General features: G+C 44.1%; 1 protein-coding gene and 1 pseudogene across 2 annotated transcripts in view; both read right to left on the bottom strand.

Moving 5' to 3' along the window:
• Window positions 1–18,578, bottom strand: part of SPOCK1 (SPARC (osteonectin), cwcv and kazal like domains proteoglycan 1) — a 582,941-nt gene that overhangs the window by 250,029 nt on the left and 314,334 nt on the right. The window lies entirely within an intron of this gene.
• Window positions 1,689–18,012, bottom strand: LOC123466198 (annotated as a pseudogene).

The raw sequence follows: 18,578 nt of genomic DNA, 5'->3' as shown, positions 1-18,578 counted from the left end.
CCATCCAACCTCTCACTCCCACCTGAAAACCTTAGAGTGGGCTCTCCCTGCTGCCAGTGTTAATGGCAACTCTCCTTAAGGTACCCGCATGGCCCTGTGTTGTCCAGACCCAGTCAGTTCCTCTTCCTCATCTCCTGCCCATCCCCTTGCTCTCTGCATTCTGGCCTTATTTCAAACTCTTTTGAAACAGGAGGGGAGAGGGCAGGGCACAACCTTTACAAGAATGACATGGCCATAGGACATGACAAAAACTGATTAGAAGCAACTCAGTCCAAGATCGGTAGTTCCCTGGCAGTCCAGTGGCTAAGACTTCACCTTCCAATGCTGGGGGCACAGGTTTGATCCTTGGTCAGGGAACTAAGATCCCACATGCCTCTTGGCCAAAAAAACCAAAACATAAAACAGAGACAATATTGTAACAAATTCAATAAAGGCTTTAAAAAATAATAATAACTAGGTTCAAGGTAGCAGAAGATTTGGCTTCCAGCAGACTTTGAGCCTCACTATGCACTCATTGTAATATGCTAGCATGTTAAATCAGAGAAGGCGATGGCACCCCACTCCAGTACTCTTGCCTGGAAAATCCCATGGATGGAGGAGCCTGGCGGGCTGCAGTCCATGGGGTCGCGAAGAGTCAGACACGACTGAGCGACTTCACTTTGACTTTTCACTTTCATGCATTGGAGAAGGAAATGGCAACCCACTCCAGTGTTCTTGCCTGGAGAATCCCAGGGACAGGGGAGCCTGATGGGCTGCCGTCTATGGGGTCACACAGAGTCGGACACAACTGAAGCAACAGCATGTTAAATGATACACCCACCAGTGCTGAGACAGTTCTGAGGCTAACCATAAAAGGCCAAAAAGTGGGCAGTGGCCCAATTGTTGGAAATAGCCACCCCTTCCCCAAAATAATTGGAATAATTCTCCCATTCATTAGCCTATGAATATCCAGTCCATAAAAACTAACCATGCCTATTTCAAAGCTCTCACTCACCTTCTGAGATGGTCCACACTCTGTCCATGGAGTATGTTTCTCTCAAAATAAATCCACTTCTTACTATCACTTCATCTCTGAATTCTTTATCAACAAAGCAAGAACCTAAAATTCACTGAAAACACTCTTACTTACCCCACTACTGTCATGAGATGACAGTTAAACATTCTGTTCCCTCTGGCTGCAATGTTTTTCCTCTCTGCTTTACTTAATCAGCTCTTTCAAGTCGCAGCTCCAATGCAACATCCACAGGGAAACCTTCCCAGATTATTTCTAACTGCGTCAAATCTTCCTTTCATAATCTCCTGGAGTTCCATGTACCTAACTGGCACTTATCACTGTTTAAAGGATACACTGACTAATGTGATCATCTCGTTACTGGACTCTAAGCTCCAGGAGAGCAAGAGCCATGCTTGATTTTGTCATCATTGTGTGGCCAATACTCAATAGGGTATCCCATATACACTATGAGTTTGATGTATATTCAGAGTCAAAGAATCTTGTCTTCCAAGGACCTGCAAAAGCTGTCTAGTTCATAAGATGATCTGTAACTAGCTTCATGAAAACTGACATCCAGCAATGAAAATAACACAGCCACCAAGAAAAACTGGAGAACCTGGGTAATGAGCATGACTCAAGCTGCCCTGTGACTTAAACAGAATGTTTTAAGTCACTGTGCCACTGTGTTTTTAAAAAAAAAAAAACATGATTCATATTTCCTTCAACCATACATTCATTGCAAGCGTTAAATTAGACCACTGATAATAACAACTTAAAACTATGTTCTTTAAAGAAAATTCAGTTTAATACAAAGAAATTCAAGAGGAAAATTTCAGGACCCTTGATCAGAAGTTTTCAATACCTCTCATACTACTCTGGTATACACAAAGCTTCAAGTAAGGCTGAGGAAAAAGATCTGTTTCCTTTTCCCATTGAAGACATGATCCAAGAAACAGGTGAACCACATACACACTCTGTAGAAACTAGCCATCCATCCACACCTTGCCTTGGACTCATTATATTAGTAACTGAAAACATTTTAAAAGCCTTGGCCAACATTACAAAAACAAAACATTTATAGTAGTACTCTTTATGAATATAAGCATCATTGGGTTTGGTTTTTTTTGCCTGCTATAAATACTAATCTTTGAAAACCTACAAGTGAGTTCCCACTGTGGCTCTTTTCTGGTGTGGGAAGCTGCAGGTGTGCACGGGACAGTCTACTGATTTACCTTCTCAAAATATTCTCTGGAAGCAGTTGGATGGGGCTTGATTGTAGGAGACTCGGGTGTCCAGTTGGCTGGGCAGACTTCTCCATGGGCTTCCACAAACTGGAACGCCTTCTCCAAGCGGAGGGTCTCTTCCACGCTTCAGCCCACTGGGAGATCATTAACACTCAGATGCTTGATGACTCCGTTGGGGTCAATTATGAAGAGACCGCGTAGTGCGAGGCCAGGACCTTCTAACAGCACACCTTAGTCTCGGGAAATCTGTTTGGTCAAATCTGACAAGAGTGCGATGTTCATATGGCCCAAACCACCATTCTTCCTCGGTGTGTTTATCCAGGCCAGGTGGCTGAAGTGGGAGTCCACCGACACTGCAACAACTTCACAGTTCACATCGTGAAATTCATTGGCTTTGTCAATGTCGGATGAGCGAACTGATCATGCATGTTCCCCACTCCTGAGATTTATAGTTTATATAGTTATTTTACTTACTTTGTTAGCTGACTTATGTCTACATACATTTCTAATATTGATTGGGTATAATTAGAAAGGATATTTATTGAATCCAGGGATTGCAGTATGAATTTGAATCATTCATGCATTTGAATTATTGTAATGATTTTCTTTCTTGAAGTGTTCCATGTAAAAAATATAATAAAAAATAAACATATTTAAAAAATAAATAAATAAATAAACAGAATGTTTTGGGCAAGATAGCAATGAGAGGACCATCACCTTCATCCTGACGACACAGTCAGGATCTTGGGCCCTTTGAACCACTGTAGGAAGCTCACTAATTCTGCAAAGCCCCCAGGACCCACTTAGGCATGAATGTCTCCAGTCACACAAACAAAACTGACTCTGGCCCCTGTTTATGCTGGAGTTTCAGGATCCACGGGCATCAACAGGAGACACTGTCCTGAGAAAGATGCTGATGGCTGCTTGACGTAGGTCCACCAAAAAAAGTGTCTCAACAAACACTTAGAGAAAGACCACAACACCCTGTAGGATGAAGTAATGAGGATTCCTGTTTAGAAATGAAGCAGAATCACTTTGAACCCCAGCTGTGCTATGCACAACCAGCCACAGACAAGTCGTGGCGCAACTTCAGGTCAGTTTTCTTGTGCACAGAGTCAGCATAAGAAGCAGACTATCTTTTTTTTTTTTTTAAACTTTACATAATTGTATTAGTTTTGCCAAATATCAAAATGAATCCACCACAGGTATACATGTGTTCCCCACCCTGAACCCTCCTCCCTCCTCCCTCCCCATACCAGCCCTCTGGGTCGTCCCAGTGCACCAGCCCCAAGCATCCAGTATCGTGCATCGAACCTGGACTGGCAACTCATTTCATACATGATATTTTACATGTTTAAATAATATAGTGTATGTGTGGCACGCCTGGCACAAAGCAGATACTCAAATTTCAGTTTCCACTATAAGAGAAAAATCCTGATACTACTTCTCAACAGAAATAGACAAGCTTAAAAATAACATTTGGGAACACACTGTATTCCTTAAAAAAAGTTTTTTTAAGATTCTTTTCTGATTATCATAGCAATGCATTTTCATTGTGAGAAAATACACAGGAGACAAGGACCCATTAAGTGGATTCAAGTCTAGCACTAGCTCCTAACAGCTGTTTGGCCTTGGGCAAGCTCCTTAACTTCCTGGAATTCAGTCTCCACATCCACAAAAATGGAGACAACAGCATCCCCCAGTTTACAGCCTAGTTGCGCATGAGATAATCTATGTGAAGTTCCTGACAGGATGCCTGACACACAGTGAGGACTCAGTAAACGTTATCTCAATCATCATCATCACTACTGAGACTTATTTTTAAGTCAGAAAGATACAAAATATGGGCAAGATTATTTGAAATTTACCATCCATAAATAAATATTTTAACATTTCAGTTTTTTTCTAATAATCACATTAGTATTTTAATTTTACAAAATTTGGCTCATGCAATGTAAACTTTGTTGTTACTATATTCTGATGTTTTCACTTTCCTTATGTCCTAATTATTAAAAACATGATGTTAAAGGTTCCATAATATTTCATCATATGGTATGATCAAAGTTAATCCATCATAACATTCAACCGAAGGACAGTCTTATAAATAATGCTGCAATAAATGTCATTTCTATATATTCCTTTGTCCTTATTTCAAATTATTCCTTTAGGACAGACTCTTAAAGGATGAATCAGTGTTTAACAAATTTTTTATTATCAGTATATGATGAATTGTTTTCCAGAATATATATGGTGCCTTAAATAGTACTTAATCCACTTTTGACAAAAAGCTGTCAAAAGGAGAGAAAAGAATAAACATTGTCTTTTTAAAAAATACAGGCTAACAATAGAAGAAAAATTGTATATTTTCATTTTATATTTCTTTGAAGGCCAGTGAGTCGAATATTTTTTCCTGTTATTTATTTGCGCATATATTTCTTCTATTAAATCTTATGTTTATGCATTTGTCCATCTTGTACAGTTTTAATATTTTTAATTAACTTGTAAGTGCTTTTTATATATTAAGGCTACCATCTCTTTGACTCACTTGTGATAATATTTTTCTCAATTTGCACTGAGTTTTGTTCTTGACACAGATAATATTTTAATCTTAGGGTGGTCCAAACTGCTGGTTTTACTTTAAGATCAAGGGTTCTTGGGTTAGATGTAAATTCAACTATAGCTTAGTCTTTTATGTGTTCTCATTTTTTATATATAACGCTTTTGAATAAAATTCTTAACAACCTGACTAAATGCGGTTTAGTGATTTATAGGCAAGAATTACCTGTCTTACAGTGTTTTGCAAAATCTCCCAACACCTCTGGTAAAATAATCCTTTTTATGCTGCTATTGCAAGCATATGCCAAAGACCTTCCAATGACTGTGAGAGTTTATTTTTGACTTGTGAATTCTAGTCCACCGTCCTGTCCACTGATTTTTAAATCATTCACACTAAACTCTTAAGCAGGGGAAGAACTCATTTTCCTCAGAGCCGGACTCAGTGGATCCTATGACAGGATGACCTGGAGGACCTGAGCTGCCACTGCCTTCTTTCAGATGGCAAGCCCCTGTCACAGAACCAGCCTGGGCGCTAGTATGAAGATCTGGGGCTGCAGAAGCGTGTCAGTCTGACACATGTCTCTGACACTGTTAACATCATCTAGGCCTAGCACTTCACCTCATGGATTCTCCTCGAAGCCATGGTTTATTTTGTTCTGTGCATATTATCTAGTCCAGATTGGTCACAAAAGAACCTGCTGGTCTGCCTGAATCAATGGAGAGCTGATCTGTTGAGAAAAAAGCTGACCATATCAAAGAAGGTTCTCAGCCGGCTGTGGCCGCTACCATCAATCCTAAGTCCTTTGATCACTTGCTTTGCCAGATATTTTACCCAGTTTCTCTCTCCCTCTCCCTTGAATACTTTTCCATGTGGCTCCTAGGACGTCACACTCTCCTGATTTTCCTCCCTCTCTTGAGGAGTTTCCTCTCAGTCTTTTCCGGTGCTTACTCCTCATTTTCCTAACTTTCTGAACTGAGTCATTAGCCTTAGTCATCAGACCTCTTTGCTTTTCCACCTACACTCAACTCCCACAGTGATTTCATCCAACAACATGGTTCTAAATGCCAAATACAGGCTGACAACACCCCAAACCTTTACGAGTCCAACTTAGGTCCCTTCCTGATATTCAGACCAATATATCCATCAATCCACAGCTGGACATGTAACATGTCCCAAAGTGAACTCCTGACCTTCCCAAGGCAAACCACCTCACCCCATTGTTTTCTCCGATCACAGTCAAATCCACCAAAATACAGTCAGAATCCAACTGCATTTTACTGTCCTTATTAAGACCACCCTGGTCCAAGCCACTATCATGCCAGCCTAAATAAGAACAAGTCTCTTAAGTGCTCTCCCCCTTCTGCTCTGTGACTCTTCTCAGGGTAGTCCGAGTCTTACAATATTGATATGGTCCATCGCCTCTCTGTTCTCCCTTCCTGCTGTCCTCCCCTCTGTCCACCCATCCCTGATGCTCCTGTGACTCCTCAGACCAGCCAGGTTCACTCTCTCCTTTGGGCCTTTGTGCCTGCTGCTCCCCCTCCCCAGTGTTCCTTTCATCTGACTCTACTTCCTTTGGTCTTTGCTCACAATCACCTGCTCAGTGAGGCTTCTGCAGCCCCATCTAAGATGTTGCTGCTGCTAAGTTGCTTCAGTCGTGTCCGACTCTGTGCAACCCCATAGATGGCAGCCCATCAGGCTCCACCATCCCTGGGATTCTCCAGGCAAGAACACTGGAGTGGGTTGCCATTTCCTTCTCCAATCTAAGATGTTAACCCTCTCAAAAAAAGTATCAACTCTCCATGTTATATCTCCTTTCCCCATCTTATTTATTTTCCTTGGTACTTGTACTAACAGATTCTAGATTTTGCCTATTTAGCTTGACTGTCAACTGTCTCTCTCATCAGAATCTAAGCTTAAGAAGGCAGGCATTTTTGTCTGTTTACAGCCATTCATGCAGTAGGACAGTATCAGAACAGTGCTTGGCACATAAGAGGTACCTAATTACTCAGCGAGTGAATGGATGCATAGCTGGATGGATTTATGAATCCCTTTTTCACAAACCAGGAAGCAGAGGCTTCGAGTAGTTAGAAAGCCTTTCCAGGTTGGAACTTGAGCCCAGAACTGATTCTACAAGAAGGCTTCTGCTCGTAACATGGTGAATATGAACTGACGGGTTGAGATGGTGACACTAAGAATAGAAATGAGATCTATTTAGCAAGCCTGCTCTGTTTCACAAGTCAGTAGGCAAGTTCTCCACTGACAGCCTAAGAATGTAGTTTTCTTGGGGGAAAAATATTCAAAGAACAATACAGACACAGGGCAACTGTCCTCTTGAGTTGGTCCAGGAATTAAAAAAAAAAAAGGCAACAATAAGACAGTGCCCCACACTGAGTGAGAGAGCAGAAAAGGATCTGACTGACAGAAAATGAGAGGAATTAATTCATCAGAACAAAAGAGACCAGAAAGCCTGGACCAAAGGAGAAGCACATGTAGGGGCTCCATGAATGGAATGGTGATTACCAAACAAAACAGTCCTAATAAGATTACAGCTGTGAATCTGCTACAAAACTCTGGAACGATGTTAGGATTTTAATAAGCATCCCCCAAAGAGCATTCAGTCAATTTTACAAATGCCCATTCTCATCACTTAATTCTAAGGGGGAAGGAAGACCACGCTACCTATGGCTGCTTCTAAATTAATAATGTGCCTCATTCTTATTATGCCTCAGAAGTAAGGCCACTGTAACATTTCAAGCTGTTTGGGGGAGAGTTTTAATATTCTCACTGCTAATATAAACAGAACCTTAGAGTTCCAAAGATGCCACATTTGGGATGTAATCCAGGCCACGGTGCCAATTCCAATGTTAACTTTTCAAAATGCTTCATGTACACACTTCATTTGAACAATTAAGGCAATATAAGCTGTCTCCCAGAAAAATGAAAAGGAAAAGAAAAGGTAATTCAGTGTACCCCCCATGATAAAGGCTGCTTAATTTCAATTTCAACAAAGACCACAGTGAGTGCTACATTCTGTCTCTTTTTCGGCATCGTTTTCATAACATCAGCTATCCCTCAGCGTAAAGAATCTGTATTATAAATATAGCCAGTTCCATTCCATGGAGGGGAAAATAGAAAGAGGAAACCCACGTGACTTCTATATACATTGAAACAGAATCAGAGCAGGCCACACAACTCCCAACCCAGTCAAGACCCAAATGTGGTAGCTGCGGCTGCGCCTCAGCCCCCAGCCCAGAAGCTTCCCAGGGGACTGAAGGTGAGCATGCCACCATGCAGGGGTGCTCAAGGCCTCAGGGCACAACGTGCTGCCAAGCCTGTGAGCGGCACACAGCCTCGCATCATTGGATGCAATCATTTCCAAATAATCCTGGTACCAGTCTCACGACTCAGTCTCTAATGACAGCCCAGCCTCCTGCAGCCGCGGCAAATCCCCAGGACTCCCAATACCAACACAGGAAAAATGACAAGTAATAGGACAGCGAATGGGAGGAAGTGAAATGATAAACAAAAGCAGCAGGAGGAGGTACAGTTGTCTGCTTGTTCACGATCTGAATGTAATACTTGTCATGCGAGTATACTGTTGTCCTCCTTATACTGGACATAAAAGGGGAAACCAGAGGCATCATGCACTAGAACAAACCAGAGGAGCCAGACTAAAACCCAGGACAAGGCAGTGTGCACCTCCCCTTGACACCTGATTTTACGTACCCCGATAGAGATGTACACATGAACAGACACATACAACTGCACGTGACGTATCAATTTCCTGGTGTTTCCAGCACCTATAAGTGCCTCCAGGAGCAGCAATGAGTAAAAATGGTATTGAACAGCACGGAGAGGCTCAATTTGAGCTACAAAATCATTTCCTCTATTTGTTAATGAGTTAGATGCTCATAGGCTGAGATGGCTCCTTCATTCCGAGGAGCTCGGATTCGGAAAAGAAAAATAACTGCAAAGCATTCTTTTCCTGGAATTAAAAATCAGGTCACAGTAAACTCAAAAATAACTTTGCCAAGGCTAAGGATGGGAATAGAAGAGTTATTCTATAAATAATCACTGACATCCATATTCATTGTGAGCCTTTGAAAGTCGCCGGACAAGTAGTTTCAGAAAAGCAGCGGCTGATCTGAACACGCTACTTGAAGAGCATCATCCATATTCACGTCCTAGAGGTGCTCTAATCAACAAATCAAAGTACTCAACTAATTAAATGCTGATTGCTTATTGCACAGGGGTGAAAGTCAACCATCTTAGCCAAGGTTGGAGTTATTCTAAGAAATGATGATAGTTGGGTTCTTTCAAGCCATTTTGTGCCTAATGAGTACATTACCCCTTAATGAAACTTCATTTAGGCTAATGATTACCTTGGTTTAACAAATAACTAACTGATGACTTCCTGTCTTTCAACGCCCTGAATTTGGTAACTGGCACTGTGAACATGGCTGATAAACGCTGCACACTTTTCTGGGCTCGGCCACACTGACAGTCGAAGGATGATGATCCCGTCCTCCTGCCCCTCAGTGACTGCACAGCTCACACTGGCGGAAAGGTGGTACCTTCAACAATGAGGCTCGTGGGAGCATCAGTATCACTATCCACTTGGGATGAGGCCATTTCCCAAAAATCAAAGCTAAAGGCATGAGATGACTCATGCTGAAGGGCAATACAGGGCTTCCAGCATCTTATTGTTACCTCCCTAGGGAAATCCCAAGAGCTGCTTCTAATTGCTAATGTTCAGTGTATGATTTCCTTATCATTACTGCTATTTACCCTTTTTTCCTTAGGATGGCATTACCATGTTTACCTGAAGGGTAATGTGCACTTTAGCTAAATGAGAAAATCATTCTGTCTCTCTAATCCTTAGGAATTTTGCATACGATGCTGCTTAAATCAATTTAAAGTATCTCACCAAGTCATCAACAAAAATTATTTACTCTACCTGGCTTACAACTTTTTGATTTGTGGCTTGCTTTCTAACGGTGCATGTGTAAACAAGAAACTATTTCGATCAGGAGCGATGCCACTCTTACCTAATTGTCTCTCCTTCATAAATTAATCAGGCAGATGAGAGGTACATCAGAGAAAATCCCTCTTAAGTAATGTGAGTTAATGATGTGCTGCCACTTTCAAAAGGAGGAGCAAAGTAGAATTCTTCCCAAAGCTGGGATATTGTCGACATGAGGAACACCTCTGGCTAGTGGGTAAGAGTTTAGGCTCTGGATCCCAACAAATCTGGATTTCAACCATGCTATATATTTGTTTGGGTTGGTTCATTCAATCAGCTCAAGCCTTAGTGTGCTCCTCTGTAAAATGGAAATCATTACCCCTAACTCTTGCTCTGTTATAAGGCATTGCCTACTATCATACCTACAAAGTTTTAAGCACTGGCTTAATAAACATAGATGCTAATGTCATTTTTAACTTTATTCTTAATATTATTAGTCATGTCCTGCCAGCAGCATAACAGTTTTCAAAAGAGCAGAGGTTTTTGTAAACTTGATCAAACAAAACCTAGAGAGTTGGTTGCATCCCACCGCTGCCACTGTGTGTTCAGGAGAACACACCACCCTGCCAAGGCTGGCTCAGCTCTGATGTGGAAGCAAACCAGCAGGCTGACAAAAGGGAAACAAATTGATCGGTTTTTAAGACTCATCAACAAATAGCATCACCCCCACCTCATGGTCAAGGTAGAAATCTAACAGTCAGCCTTCATTTCACCTGCCCTCTCCAATTTCTTTTGTTCAACACATCATGTTATTCCATAGGATCTGCCTTTAAATCTCATGCCCAATTCTCCACTCCTCTCCACTCACTTTAAGCCCTAGACCCCAGGCATCATCTATCTGCTCAGCTGCAATACTGCAACTAACCTTGCTCCTGTCCCCACTTCTCATCTCACATCAACGCCAGCCAGACCAAATTCAGTCTCCATCCAACTGTCAGACTCATCAGCTTAAAGCCCCTTCCTGACTGCCCATCACCTCTGAGATCAAGTCCAACTCTGACACAGGCCTCCTCTGACCCTGCCATCACACATCCCATAATAGTCACCCTCCCTATGCACTCCAGGGGCACTGCACCGCTCCTCAAACCTGTCAGCCCACCCCCAACCCTGGGTTATACACATGTGTCTTCCTCTGCATAACAGGGACTCCCTGGCCCTTAGGTCAGCAGGCTCCCTCCTTGTCATCAGGATGCAACTAAGACATTTTCTCCTAAGAAGTGAGAATCCCAATGTCTCCCAAGATGATTTATGACCTGTCATAGTGCCCCATCCATTTCTTTACAACAGTCTTCTCCACCTGAATGCCACTCTGGCTTGTTTACCTGTATCTCTCCACTAGACTGCAGGCTTTGCAAGAGCAACTGGGACCCACCTTTCATTTACTGTCCTGCTGTCTGCACTTCAGCAGAGTATTTGGCAAATAGTAACTTAGCAGGGCCTCCCAGGTGGCACTAGTGGTAAAGAAGCCTCTTGCCAATGTGGAGACCCAGGAGATGTGGGTTCGATCCCTGGGTCAAGAAGATCCCCTGGAGGGGGACATGGCAACCTACTCCAATATCTTTGCCTGGAGAACCCCATGGACAGAGGATCCTGGTGGGCTACAGTCCATGGGGTTGCAAGAGTCAGACATGACTGAAGCAACTTCATGCACACACAGTAACTTAATAAAAAATGAACATGTCTGGTGTTGTCATGGAGTCAAGCAAGATTTAGACTTTATTCTGCATGGTTTCAGGGTAAAGAGAAAACTCATAAGAGCAAGAGTTAAGAGGCAGCGGGCACATTTAAGTGAAAGGAAGGCATCCTTGTCTCAAAAAATCTGCTTGAACTCTGAGTAGTGAGGTTCGTGTCCCTTCGAGCATTCAAGTAGGGACTAGTTGACATTTCATAGGAAAAGACTGACTGGACCACACAGCGTGGCAGGTGGTGTTCATCTCTAAGACTCTGGAGATGAGAAAGTTCAGGCCTTGGCAGCGCTGGGTCCTCCCAGCAGGGCAGCAGGAAAGGAGATGCCAGGACCATGCACGGAGGCCCAGCAGCTGTACCAGCTGCGGCCGTGACTACAAGCGTCCCAGTGTCGTAGGCAACTAGCTTTGCTCCTGTCCCCACTTCTCATCTCACATCACCCACAGCCCCACCAAATCCAGTCTCCATCCAACCATCAGTCTCAGATCCTGAAACATGACTTCCTGGCCTCAGTTTTAGAGAACATGCCCCATCAAGTCCAGCTACTAGTGAAGGCAAAACTACACTTCTCACTCCTCAGGAAACACAAACAGAGGCCCATCTCTGTGCAGGCTGGCCCAGGCTAGTCTCTACAACAGAGGGACAGTTAAGTAAGAGGAAAAACAAACAGCTAACTAAGCTTGTTACAGAATGCTCACATGTGCCTGACAAGGTTCTAAGCCTCTGCAAGTTAACTCTCATCCTCAGAGTTAACCAGAGTGCTAGGAGAAAAGCATATCACTGCTACCACTGGATGGAGCAATAACATGAAGACGCTAAGAGAGGTCAACACACAAGGCCTGCTGCTGCTGCTAAGTCGCTTCAGTCGTGTCCGACTCTGTGCGACCCCATAGACGGCAGTCCACGAGGCTCCCCTGTCCCTGGGATTCTCCAGGCAAGAACACTGGAGTGGGTTGCCATTTTCTTCTCCAATGCATGAAAGTGAAAAGTGAAAGTGAAGTCGCTGAGTCCTGTCCGACTCTTAGAGACCCCATGGACTGCAGCCCGCCAGGCTCCTCCGTCCATGGGATTTTCCAGGCAAGAGTGCTGGAGTGGGGTGCCATTGCCTTCATCAACACAAGGCCTAAGGTCAAATATTCTACAAGTGTTAAAGCCGTGATGAGGACCTGGGCAGACCAATCAGAAAACACATGCATAACCTTAACAATGTCCTGTAGCAAAGAAACTTGCAAGGCAAGACTCACTGCGTAGCATCTTTTTCAGCTGCTCTAGAAGAACCGTGGGTGGTGTCCAAAAACCCACTGAACACATTTGTTAACGTTGGCAGACTACAATGGATTCCAAGAAGCCAACAAGAACCCCTAAGCCAGTGCACACCAAAGGGTGGGTTCAAGGAAGGAGTTCCCAAGAACGTGAACACAAAGCCCTGGAGTAGTTGAGAGCCCAGACAAGGCCCTATAGCTTATGCACCAAGGTGCACGGGCCTCCCAGACGACCCATGCTGAGGGCTGGACCCCACAAGGGCTGCCAAACTTCAGGGCCTGCCAAGCACACAGAGAGTTACGTATGAGTCCCTGCCAGCTGGAAAAGCCAGACAAGGGGAAATGATTTGAGAGAGGCTCACAGAAAAATGGGAGAAGCCTGGGCAGCCACACGGCTGATTCCTGGCCCTTCCCTTTACCGCTCGGGCACAGGAGACAAATGAATTGCTCTACTGGGCCTCTGTCCCCTCACCTGTGTTACCGAACTGCTTCTTAGGACTATTATGAGACGCAATTTAACAGGCATTTTTAGGATATGCTAATATAATCCTACAAATTGAAGTTGCTTTTTATCTGCTACAACCAGCACAATTAATATAAGCAGGAAAAATATCACATAAATATCATCATAGCTGACATTTATTAAGCAGTAACCATGTGCCAGACAACACCTTATGCAATATACTTGGGTTGTTTTATTTAATTCTCAAATGCACCATAAAGATAGGACAATTAACCCCATTTCACAAGTCAGGAAACAGAGCCCGAAATGAAGGAAGTTGCCAACAGGTGGCTGTTGTTCAGTCACTAAGTTGTGTCTAACTCTGCGATCCCATGGGCTGTAGCACACCAGGCTCCTCTGTTCTTCACTATTTCCTAGAGTTTGCTCAAACTCATGTCCATTGAGCCAATGATGCCATCCAACCATCCTCTGTTGTCCCCTTCTCCTCCTGCGTTCGATTTCCCAGCATCAGAGTCTTAACCAATGAGTCAACTCTTCACATCAGGTGGCCAAAATATTGGAGCTTCAGCTTCAGCATCAGTCCTTCCAATGAATATTCAGGGTTGATTTCCTTTAGGATTGACTGGTTTGATCTCCTTGCTGTCCAAGGGACTCTCAAGTGCCAAAGGGACACTATACCTAATAAGCCCCAGATCCCAGAAATGAATGACCAGGTGATGGCAGAAGGTACATGCCAAACCACAACCACACCAGCCTCTCTGGAATAAGAGTGCACAACACACTGTCACCAAACACATATAGTTTTAACAAGTATAGTCCTTTGTCCTAAGTGACACAGATTTTTTTGGATCCAGCCTCAGGTCACCGGAATCTCCTTTTGTCCAGGTTCTCTGACATCCAGCTTGAGGTCTCTGACTGATTGACAAGTCTCGTTCACTTCTGTCGGAGGCCAGCGTGTCCATCCCTCTGCCCGGGTCACTGACTCCACCCCGAACCCCTGCAAAGGGCACGTGCAAGCCCAGAGCAAGCCTACCAGTAGAGAGACTTCCCAGTAGGATCTGTTGTAAGTTGGAACCATGACACCAGCACCAGCATTCTCCTGATTTATTATCACGGGTAAGGGATGGTGAATAAATGATTTATAGATGCACATATATTTCCTTCATGATCATCTCAATCAAACTTTTTTTAAACTGTCTGGAAAAAGGCACAGGCTTCAGTTTCAGCACTTCATTGAAGACTGGCCCTGGGTTTGCATTGGCTTTACCTCCAGGTTACAACAGACCACCTGGGTTCCCACCCACCCAGCGTGAGATGCTAAATGAGGCACCACCAGGGTTGAATTAAGGACAGGGGGCAGCGGGCAGAGGGGAAGTGGAGGAGGGAGCTACCCTGAGTTGTGACTGAGCAATAAAGGAACTTTATCTGAGCACAGGAGATGTGCTGGGCCCTGTGCGGGATGCCTCCTGGGGCTGTTTGAGGATTAAATGAAATGGAGCATGTGAGGGCTCAGCCCACGCTCCACACACGCCGATGCTGCTTGCCTGTGATTTACTATCATGATGCTTCTTTTTAATGATCATCCCCCACGAATCCCAAATCCTACTTGGCTTACAATCAGAGCACAGCTTATTCATTTAACTTAAAAAATGAATTCCATCCTTTAATGTCTCTAAAAAGCAGGCGAAAAGGATGGAAATACAGAGTCCCCAGGCACAGTGATTCACATCCCATCTCACCCCCACTAACTCCCCTCCCAACCCCCCAGAAGAGCCGGCCTCACCAAGCACACTCCCCATCACATCCCTCCTCCTCTCCCAATTGAAACGTCCTTTTTTCTTTGGCCCTAATTATTTTGACTGGCTTAGCCTCTCTCCCAACCACAGAGAGAGAGATTTTTTTTTGCCCTATTTACAAGGAAGGAGGAGAGAGAAAAATGGGGTTGGCAAATCCAGGATTCTCTTCAGTGGCCGCCAAGGCAGGGAGCTCCACGGACATGCTCGTATTAATAGTTACACAGACAACCATGTGAAGTTAGGAATACTGTCTCTATTTTTACAGGTGAGGAGATGGAACCTAAGAGGGGTTAAGAAAATTGCCCAGATGGGAGAGACTGAGCTTTTCACAGCTCCATTCTGCCTCTCTAAAAGAGGCTGTGCCATCCAAACGCCTTGTCTATACCTGAAATAAAACCACACAGACCTACCCGCGGAGCACAAGGAACATGGATGTGAAAGAGCTGCCCAACTGTGAAGCCCTGTCCCACCCCTTCCCAATGGCGTGACCATCAGTCAGCAAGGTCTCTGACCCTTTCCATGCATTTCCACATTCACAACCCTGGGATGATAACTCTTATTTCATAGCGTTGTGGTGAGAATTCAAAGAGCACACTCAATAAGTGTCATTTCCTCTCTTTTACCTGATGAGCCAGCTTAAAAGAAATTCCATTTGGAGTCTCCTGAATGTGGCAGCAACAACGTTTTCTCCCTTTCAATATCAAATCCCTCACCATGGTAAGAATTACTTGCAAAGAGTGTTTACTATTTCCTATTTCCACAATATATTTTCCATTAGGTAATTCAAAGTTATTAATGCTGCCACAGCCGTAAAGAAGCAGGCCACGTCTGAGCCAGCACTGCATGTGAACCTCATGCTGCCAATGATTGCTTCTGACCCTAAGTAGCTATGGAGGTACGTTGATGTTGCTCTGATATGACTCATATAGAGACACTGAAAATATCCTTCCCAAAGTTGGAAGCAGGCAGCATTACCACTGGCAGCAAATGTGAAACCATTTTCATAATAATTTGTTGAGGCAAGAGCCGCAAGAGTGGCTTGTGTGACAGATGAGAAGGTGTCAGACTGGATTGAATCAGACCAACCACGTAGTGCTCAACTGTGCTCTGCTCTGCTTCCCTTCCAGCCGCCTGAGAGTTCAGGCCCCATGTCAGTCAAACCTGACACAAAGCCAAACCCAACCCTCCAGCCTGGAAACAGCCAGGAAATTATGTTATGTCAGAAGGTGGAAAATTGATTCAAACAGCCAATTAGCACACGGTTACTGGGATCAAGTTTAAAAAAAGATTCACATAATACACTTCATACACAAATATAAAACCACAAGAAAAGCAGGGAAATAAAACTCTTCCAAAAATAAATCTAATAAATGCATAATTTGTGTTCTTGGGCTTTAAGACTCAAGGACTCTTCGTGCTTTCGGTGCTCTACCGCAGCCTTCTCCAGCCTGTGTATTTGCCAACAAAACTAGATTTGATATTGATTTCTTGTTTCAAAGCCAAGAACTGAAAGAGCCTGGGACCAAATATATGATCCAGGATGGCTGCTTTTCCTCCTTGCATCTCCAATTCTAAGGAATTTTAGGGTGACATTTTCACCCTGATATACATAAGACAATGAGGCAACGTGATGGGAGACGTCAGTTGTATAACATCAGTTTAGTGACTTTCAGTCTCCTTTTCTTTAGCAGATACATACACATACTCACACATCCTGTAACAGGCAAAAGAAACTGGGCCAAGTTTTGTATGAATTCATCTCAAAGAAACACTGAAAATGGAATGATCAAAAGAATGGAGAGCTCCCTTGCTTTCTTATTACTTCTCAGGCGAGGGCTGTGTAAACTATTTAACTTGGTAGGAGACTCTTAAAGCAATATCAACATCTTCATTTTTTGGAGAATTAAGAATGAGCCATGTGCACTTGTGTCTGAAATGCCTGCAAATAATCAGGTTTGTTTGAGTCGTGTCATTCTGTTCCTTATAACCTCTGAGCAACTCTGTTTATTAACCCGGGGTGGTACAGGAGAGAATACAGAACACAATTCTAATACAGTCTGGGCACCGAGTCTGGGATGAGGGGTCATCTGGAGAGGGAAAGAAAGCCTTTATCCAGTAAGTCATCACTGCAAGTCCCAGAGTTTTCATGTTCTAGATGAGCTATCCACTGGGCAAGGGTGGGCAGGAGCAGCTGGGGTAGGGGGGAAGGTTTGCCCAGGGTTCTGTGTTACAGTTTTCATCTTCTAATTGTCTGTGTCCCCTCAGTCCTGTTTTATTCCAGTTAAGGATTGAGATCTGCCAATAAGCCTGGCCTGCACAGTATGGCTAGAGTTTGAGAGCTTACTTCATCCCCCTTATAGTCTGTCTGCAAGCCCATGAGCTTTGATTCCTGCCAGTGAGCCAAAGCATATGGAAACACAGTCCTCCTCACCTCAGTAGCCAGAACATCATTGCTGGGAGATGAGCTTCGAGTAGCGCTCAGCCCAATAGACACCTGAAGCCCACAGACAAAGCACGCCCAGCATGACAGCTCTGGAAGGAAACTCCCAAGCCCCACTTTGGTGCTATTTCTTTAAAGACGGAACAGGAAGGCCCAGAGAGGTAGGGGACTACAAGGCTTCACTTGATCTCCCATTATCCTGGGTCACATTTTAGCACAACAGTTAAAAGCAAGATCTTCAATGTCAAACACATCTCAGTTTCCACCTCAGTTACCCCTTAACTGTGCAACCTTGAGCAAGTAAGTTGTTAAGCATCTGAGGTCCCATTACCATAACTATAAAATGAGGGGACTAATGACACCTACCTCAATAGGGGTGTTGCTAAGAATCCATGATGGATCACATGAAGCGTTTAGCACACAGCCTCTGGCATGTAACAAACATGTGATATATTGTCACTAACCTGATGATGATGGTGTGGTTTCTTAGCATTTCTTCAAATTGTGACAGGACTCTCTCATCCACCTTGGCCTGAATCATTTGCATGCTGCCTAGTGAACAATCTCATCTTGCTCAGGTGAGGAGGACCCCGTATGGTTACCTGTTTAGTCCGTGACTGACCTAGAAGCCCAGGGCTGGGGCAAGGAGTCTTAGCCCTTTCAGGCTGCATTTCCAAACTTTCCTGAATTTGTATTTTGTTCACTGTCAGATTTTCTTCTCCTGCCACTGAGCTTCCTTGTAGCAGACAAGGTCAGAGGCTCAGCGTCTTACACACGAAAACAGCTCCAGGCAATGGCCGGACTAAGGACTCTGGGTTTTCTGCAGAAGGAGGCATCCATGGCCCCAGGCTCTGCCCCTGACCGCCCAGGCCCCAGCTGCTGCTGTCTGGGAAGCAAGCACTGAGCTGGGTCTGGGGAGGCCAAATCAATGGACCCTGGTCTCAGTGCACTGCAGCAGCCTCTGAACCTCACTGAGGACCCTTGCAGGAATGCAGAAGCTAGAGATGACACAAGGGCCAAGTCAGGCCCACAGTCATGGGCTTCATTCTGGACTCGGAGGGAAGAGTGGAGAGGAAGAGCAAAATCATCAGCACTGTCACCATCACAGCGGCA

Source organism: Bubalus bubalis, chromosome 9 (genome assembly GCF_019923935.1).
Source record: "Bubalus bubalis isolate 160015118507 breed Murrah chromosome 9, NDDB_SH_1, whole genome shotgun sequence".
In the NCBI taxonomy this organism is placed as follows: Eukaryota; Metazoa; Chordata; class Mammalia; order Artiodactyla; family Bovidae; genus Bubalus; species Bubalus bubalis.
This window is presented reverse-complemented; position numbering and strand designations above follow the sequence as displayed.